Genomic DNA, 8,257 nt, shown 5'->3' with positions numbered 1-8,257 from the left:
CCTGACCATCCTACCTGTGTCAGTAAGAAGACTTTCATCACAACTTCACAACTTAACACAACTGAAACCTGAATTCAGTGTTGCATAGTTTACTAACAGTGTGTGCTGACACTGAAGTTAGCAGTTTGTTTCCTAAGAGCTGCTGGGACAAACCACAGTGAGCGGCTACAGAGTTTAGTTAAGGTGGTTCTAACATGTGACCTGTTGAATTATTTACAGGGATTTATTTTTCATTTAAAGCATCATTTGTGAAGTTTTTATGAAGTTTACTTCTTTCATGTTCTTTGTGTAACGTTTAATGTAATTTCCAACAAGCAGACCTGTGATCACTTTGACTCAGTACGATGGATTGTTTGGATTTGTCTTTGTTTCTCTGGCTTTTCTTGTGTGTCTTTGTATGTTGGATAGAGTCATGTGACCTGCCCATGGACGACACATGGAAATGAGCAGTTTAGCTCAAATCTGGCAAGTTTCCATCTTCTACTGTTTCATATTGATTTTATTGAAATGAGCCATCCTGTTAAATAAGTGAAAATAAAAACAACTGGGTAACTTTTAGTCTGATCCAGTTTTTTTCTTCTTGAGTGAGTGTTTACATCTCAAAACGCTCGCTCACAGCTTTTCATCATCCTGTTTCAATGAATAAAACAGGTGTGAGGTCACTTCCTTTGGGTGGAGTCAGCTGCTGGTCACCTTGAAACAAACACACAGCTGTTCCACTTGTCAGCTAATCAGCTTGTAGCATATGCACAGTTTACAGAACCCCTTTTCTGTAAATTTAATTAATTAACCTGCTAAGCAGATAGCATATGATATGAATACCACTGTACTTTCAAAATATAGAAAGTGATTTGTAGAGGGACAAGCAAAATTTACTCTTTTAAACTCTGCCAAATTAAAAAAAAAAGACTAGTTTGTTTGTTTTTTAAAGTACAAGCTTACTGGTCAGAGCTAAAGTCCTACACAAAACTTTTTGCTTTGTCTTAATTTGAGGCTAAAAGCTGATTATCTGAGCACCAAAGATTTGTTTCTAAACCTCAAAGTAGATGTAACATGTCATCAACGTTAAAGAGTTTTAGGGGGAAGAAAACTATTAGAACCACAACGCAGAGCGACTTTCCTTTTATTGAGTGGTTTTCTTTTTTTAAACACTCGTATTAAGAGGAAATGCAGCTTCTGTTGCGACGTGTGAACATCTTTCTGTGTGCAGTTTAACCTCTCCACTAGTGCAGACCCGTGCAGTCTTTTTTTGTTCTCTCATTTTACGGATACAGTTTGTTTTTTTAAATAGAGCTAATCTCAACATCGCCATCACACATTCAGACTGTTTGACTTTCATTTAGAACTCATCACTTCCTGTTTTTCTAGGATTCTTTGTCCTGGGCTCAGAAAGAACAGCCTTCATTATTTTGACCATTTAGCGAGACCAACAGGAACATCACAAGTCCTTCATTCCTTTTTTAATGTCTTTATTTGAAGTTTACTGATGTGTTTATTCTTTCTGGCTGTGTTTTTTTCCTTTGTTTAAGAAAAATAGAATTGAATTAATAATCTTCATAACTTCTTTTCAGATGTAGTCTGAAACACTTTCAGTTTGTTGAAAATTGATGGATCCTTAATGAATGGGCCTCAGAGCCGCCCTCAGTGTCTAATGTGGACACAAAGTTTCAGGTTAAATGCACAAATGAGGTAAGTCCTGTATTCATCCTCGTCCTCTGCTTCTGTTATTATTCATCCAGTCTGGCTGCAGACCTTAGGTTTAGTAGTGCAAAGGATAAACATCCTAAAGGTCAAAGTTCAGTTCATTTTATTGATAAAGAGATAAGAGTGTGTTTTACAGGAGAATGTGACATGTTATAAAAGTTGGTGGCAGCAGCTGAACTCTGAGCTGTGACAGTGAAGCAGTGTGAGAGTGTCAGTAGATGATCAGCAGAGGAAAGTGAAGCTGCTGTGAGCTGATGTCCTGAAGGGCTTTTAAAGAGTCTCTGAGTTTGACAGGAACATGAAGATGTTTGTGGTGTTTGTGATCCTCCTGCACGGTAAGTACACCTTCCTCTCTCTGCTCTCATCATCAGCTTTTCTTTCATCTCTCTCTCTTTAATGTGTTGAAGTGCAGCAGGAGGAGATTTCCATCAAACACTGGATTCTGATTCAGATCAAACTAACAATCCAAAGCAGCAACTTTCAAATCTCTGGATTCTTCTTGGTGCCTTTCAGATGAGCTCATGTTACAACTGGTTTTCCAGTCAAAGCACACAGATCAGAATACACAGCACTTGGACTCTCGCACACTCTTGTTGGTAGCTGTTTCATTCAGCCTGATCTGTATATATAAACTCTTCAGATTTGTCAAACACCTGTGATATAGTTATTTCTAATCATCCCTGTAAAAAGCACAGCATTTCAGTTGGGTTATGGTCTGGACTTTGACTGACCCATTGCAAAATCTTGATTCTTTTCTCCTTCAGAGATTCAGACATGTAGATTTGCTGGTGCGCTTCCTCCAAAGGACATTGTTCCAGAAGTCATGTGACCTGTACTGCCATGTTTAGAAAAGAAGCTTTGTCCTCGTAGACTTCTGCAAACTGTCTTTATTTGTAATACAATTTAAGAGGCAGTTGTTTGGTTTGCTTGTGTTTGTATTTGTGCCAGGACCACCTGTACATTTCACTAATAATGTTTTGTGCATGAATTGCACATCAGCTTTAAGGGTTTCTGTGCAGCAGCTGTTACAGCTGAACTGTTTGATCATTACTTTTGACCTTTTCAGCTGTTTAATTATACATTTCTGATTCAACAGGATATTAATTTTTTTATTTTTTCTCCTTGCACAGTGGTCATCTGAGTGGCATCTCAGACTTCAGAGCTCAGAGTGAACGTTGAACGTCGCTTCACTCAGACATTTACATCAAAAACTGTTGAACAAACCAGGAGAGAGAGAAACCGAATCTTTTCACACTAAATTTTTATTCTCTGCTTAACGTTTTGTTGATCAGGAGAAGCAGGATTAGGATCTTGGGCAGAGTTTAACCCTCCGTTGTGCGTTATGTGAAGGAGCTCCACTTGTTTCTGTGGTAACTTAAGCTGCAGACCTTCAGATTTTTCCAAAATTGGCTTCGTAGATTAGTTTTCATGAACCCTGCTGTAGAAAGTCCTGTTCATTTTTGTGGTTGGTCATATGCTGCCATCATTACACCAACACTGCATCAAAATTCTGGTCCCTTTCAAAGGTCCCTCAGAGAATGCAACACTTTCTCTTTAAAATAATTTCTTTGATTTCAATCTGATTAAATTTAGATTACATGGATAGACTGAGTGTGGAAGTTGCAGATAAGGTAACCTGCATTCCAGCACGTGGATGCTGACACAAACTCAAAGCATGCTGTTAATTTGTCTTTCTGCTTGTGTGTCCTTACAGTTTCCCAGCATGCCTTGGCTGTGGTGGTGGAGGTGTATGAGGAGGCAAAGTCTGTTCTGCTACCCTGTCAGTACTCTGGTATTATTCCTGAGAAAAATCCCACAGTGATGTGGACTCGCAGTGATCTCAGTCCCACGTTTGTCCACCTGCGACGAGAAGAAGGTGATGATCTCAAAAAGCAGAACCTCCGCTACAGCGGGCGCACATCAATGAGGCCTGATGCTCTGGAGACTTCAGACTTCAGCCTCACTCTGAGAAAACCAGACCTGATTGACAGCGGCGTCTACACCTGCTCCATCAGTGATGGGAAAGAAGAAACGGGACAGAGAAATGTGCAGCTAAAGGTCAAAGGTCAGCAACTGATTATTTAAAAAACAACTGCTTACCACATTTATGAGAAAATACAGGGATTTAATACAGTTATTATTAAAAAAAGAATTTCACACTGTACTGAATGAATTAGCTTTTCTGGTTTACGTTATTTTCACTCATTAAAAGGTATAAAATATCAACTGCACAAAAATATACTGCTTTAATGCATCATGTTACTTTCTCATATTATTTGTGGTTTGGCCACTGAATTGATTTAGATTTTGCTTTGCTTTGTTTTGGTGGGGTTGTTGTTTTTTGCTTTTTATTTCTTTTCCAAACACCTGATAATAACCTACACTCTTAGAGAGCTAAAAGCATTTACATTGCACATCATGCATCCATCCTTGGAAAGCACAGCTGGTTGGTTATTATCATGTTGTGGTCTGTTTATACTGTAGGTGAACTGCTTTCCATCAAACACCAGGATTTGGTACTGGAAGACCTCCAACTGAATAAAATACATATGCTTTCATTAATTTTGAATACTTATCAGCAGATTTAACCACAAAAACAGGGGGCAAAATATTTTGTGTATGAATTGCCATTTCTTCTTTTCACCTCGAGATGGTCCAGGACACCCAGGCTCAGGCGACCGAGGACCCTCAGGATTGGGTTTAGACAGATCGGTACCCGCATTTGGTCATGCTGTCTCCTCTGACAAGCAGGGCTTGCAAGCAGAGACTTGGGCAGGGCAAGACCAAAAAAAGTTTTTGTGTTGACCAGGGCAAAAGCTGACACCAGGGACCCAGCGTCAGCAGACAAAATCTGTTACTAGCTTGGACCTAGATGCACCTGATTCTCAGGTTACACAGGTTTCTCAGGGATCTCTGATTGCTCCTGCTGGGGCTACACAGGGCTCATATCCTGTTTCTGTTCCTCACCCTGAGCACCTGCTGATGTTAGCACAGGCAGGGCCCACCTGTAGCCTTGGGCTGTCTATGAAAGAAGCTGGTGAATTGGTGCAAGGGTGCGGAAGGAGACAGAGGGCAGCCTGGCTATTGGTCTGGTGATAGGGTGGCTGGCCACAGGTTAAGCCAGCCCACCCTCTTTACCAGAGACTAAAGTGGAGATGGGGCACAGTTGTAAGGATGTGGAGCCAGAGATGACAGGTGAGGTGTGTCTAGATGGTGGGTGGAAGCTGGGATTACAGTCTCTGGAGCTGGGTTTCCATAATAATCCCCTCATGGCAGAAAGTTTCACATATAAAACAATGATGTGCACTTAAAACTTCAGTCCTGAAGTTTTTCAGAAATCTTGAAAAATATTTTTGTGGCCCCCATAAATATTCACCCCTATGGAAAAATTCTGGAGGTTCCCCTGTCCTTAGCGCGTGCCTCTAAGATCTGTTACAAACAAACTGCATATTACATAATCGGCTCTCAAACCTGGTCAGCAATTCATTTTGATTTGATCAAAAATAATTTCAAACAACTTCTATAGCAATTAAATTAAATGGTACTAGTCTTACAGAGTAAGCTGGTGAGTAACATATTTCCAAGAAGTACAGTAACCTAAGCAGAAAGTTAGCGGCCATCCAGGTCTTTATGTCTTTTAGACATTCCTGCAGTTTTTCTAATTGGTGTGTGTTATCTGGCTTCATAGAGCTGGGTGTCATCTGCATAGCCGTGAAAATGTATGCTATGTCTTCTGATGAAACTGTCTAAGGGAAGCATGTGTTAATAGAACTGGTCCTGGGACTGAACCCTGTGAAACTTTGCATGAACAAATGAGTGACTATTAGATAGATATGATTCAAATATGATTAATAAATGGTAGGACGTCCTTGAGCACTCTTGCAACTCTGAAACCTGCTGCTGTCTGTCATGTTGTGTTTGTTGTCCTCTCAGTCTGTCAGGTGGAGGTGGAGGAGGGGGTGGAGTCTGTCCAGCTGCCCTTTATAAATACAGAAAACCTGCCTGAAGATGCTAAAGTGGAGTGGAGACACTATGAACCATTTAGGACCGTTTATGTGTATCAAAACGGCTCTGACCAGCCTGACAAACAGGACCAAGTTTATGTGGACCGAATACAGATGAATGAAGACCTGCTGAGAACTGGAGACCTCAGTCTGACCCTGAAACAGCCCACAGAGAGAGACAGTGGAGAATACAGATGTGAAGTGGACAGCACACAGATCTACAGATACAAAACTGTGCTGCTCAAAGTCAAATGTTTGTGTGTGTGTGTGTGTGTGTGTGTGTGTGTGTGTGTGTCTCTGACTGTCTTGTGTCTCCTCTGCAGGGAGAGTTCAGGTCCAGGATCAAACAGGGGACATCAGGAACAGAAGCAGCTCCATTGATCCGACTCCTCTGATGGCTGATCAATCAGTTTGATCTGTGTGTTCTTTGATTATTGATCAGTGATGTCAGAGTGGAGTCAGTGTGATGTTGTTGTTGTGTGTTTGAGACTTTTAGTGTCCATGAAGGTCTCTGCTGCCGTAGATCCTCTGAACTGTGACAGAGGTCTCACTCTGGAGGAAACTCTCAGCACTTTCCAGCAGCTCCTCCATCATGGAGGACGTTCCCTCACTGTAACAGGTGGAGGAGAGAGGAGAGGAAGCACAGGTGGATCCTCTGAGGAAGAGGAGCGTTCCTACAAACCACATGATCACATTCAATTCAATTCAATTTTATTTATATAGCGCCAAATCCCAACAAAAGTCGCCTCAGTGCGCTTTATATTGTACAGTATAACCTATAATAGATACAGAGAAAAACCCAACAATCATATGACTCCCTATGAGCAAGCACTTTGGCGACAGTGGGAAGGAAAAACTCCCTTTTAACAGGAAGAAACCTCCGGCAGAACCAGGCTCAGGGAGGGGCGGGGCCATCTCCTGCGACCGGTTGGGGTGAGAGAAGGAAGACAAGATAAAGACATGCTGTGGAAGAGAGACAGAGGTTAATAACAGATATGATTCAATGCAGAGAGGTCTGTTAATACATAGTGAGTGAGAAAGGTGACTGGAAAGGAAAAACTCAATGCATCATGGGAATCCCCCGGCAGCCTACGTCTATTGCAGCATAACTAAGGGAGGATTCAGGGTCACCTGGTCCAGCCCTAACTATATGCTTTAGCAAAAAGGAAAGTTTGAAGCCTAATCTTAAAAGTAGAGATAGTGTCTGTCTCCCGAATCCAAACTGGAAGCTGGTTCCACAGAAGAGGGGCCTGAAAACTGAAGGCTCTCCCTCCCATTCTACTTTTAAATACTCTAGGAACAACAAGTAGGCCTGCAGAGCGAGAGCGAAGTGCTCTAATAGGCTGATATGGTACTACAAGGTCATTAAGATAAGATGGGGCCTGATTATTTAAGACCTTGTATGTGAGGAGCAGGACAATAATGAATTACAGTCGTCCAGCCTGGAAGTAATAAATGCATGAACTAGTTTTTCAGCGTCACTCTGAGACAGGATATTTCTAATTTTAGAGATGTTGCACAAATGGAAGAAAGCAGTCTTACATATTTGTTTAATATGTGCGTTGAAGGACATATCCTGGTCAAAAATGACTCCAAGGTTCCTCACAGCGTTACTGGAGGCCAAGGTAATGCCATCCAGAGTAAGAATCTGCTTTGATACCATATTTCTAAGATTTTCAGGGCCGAGTACAATAACCTCAGTTTGAGCTGAATTAAGAAGCAGAAAGTTGGTGGCCATCCAGGTCTTTATGTCTTTAAGACATTCCTGCAGTTTAACTAATTGGTGTGTGTTATCTGGCTTCATGGACAGATAGAGCTGGGTGTCATCAGCATAGCAGTGAAAATTTATGCTACGTCTTCTAATGATGCTGCCTAAGGGAAGCATGTATAATGTAAACAGAATTGGTCCTAGCACTGAACCCTGTGGAACTTCATAATTAACCTCAGTGTGTGAAGAGGACTCTCCATTTACATGCACAAATTGGAGTCTGTTAGATAGATATGATACAAACCACTGCAGTGCAGTACCTGTAATACCTACAGCATGTTCTAATCGCTCTAATAGGATATTATGGTCGACAGTATCGAACGCTGCACTGAGGTCTAGCAGGACAAGCACAGAGATGAGTCCACTGTCAGAGACCATAAGAAGATCATTTGTAACCTTCACTAAAGCTGTTTCTGTGCTGTGCTGAGCTCTGAAACCTGACTGAAACTCTTCAAATAAGCCATTCCTCTGCAGATGATCTGTTAGCTGTTTGACAACTACTCTTTCAAGGATTTTTGATATGAAAGGAAGGTTGGAGATTGGCCTATAATTAGCTAAGACTGCTGGGTCTAGAGATGGCTTTTTGAGTAAAGGTTTAACTACAGCCAGCTTGAAGGCCTGTGGTACATAGCCGATTATTAGAGATAGGTTGATCATATTTAAGATTGAAGCATTAATTAATGGCAGGACTTCTTTCACCCCTGACCAGAGGGGTTTACTATGAAGTCACATTGATGGATTTTTGTGTCAGGAAGTTGTCTATTTTTCTTTATTTCAAACA

This window comes from Aulonocara stuartgranti, assembly GCF_965226115.1.
Source record: "Aulonocara stuartgranti genome assembly, chromosome: 3".
NCBI classification, from domain to species: Eukaryota; Metazoa; Chordata; class Actinopteri; order Cichliformes; family Cichlidae; genus Aulonocara; species Aulonocara stuartgranti.
Note: the sequence above shows the minus strand (reverse complement) of the source record.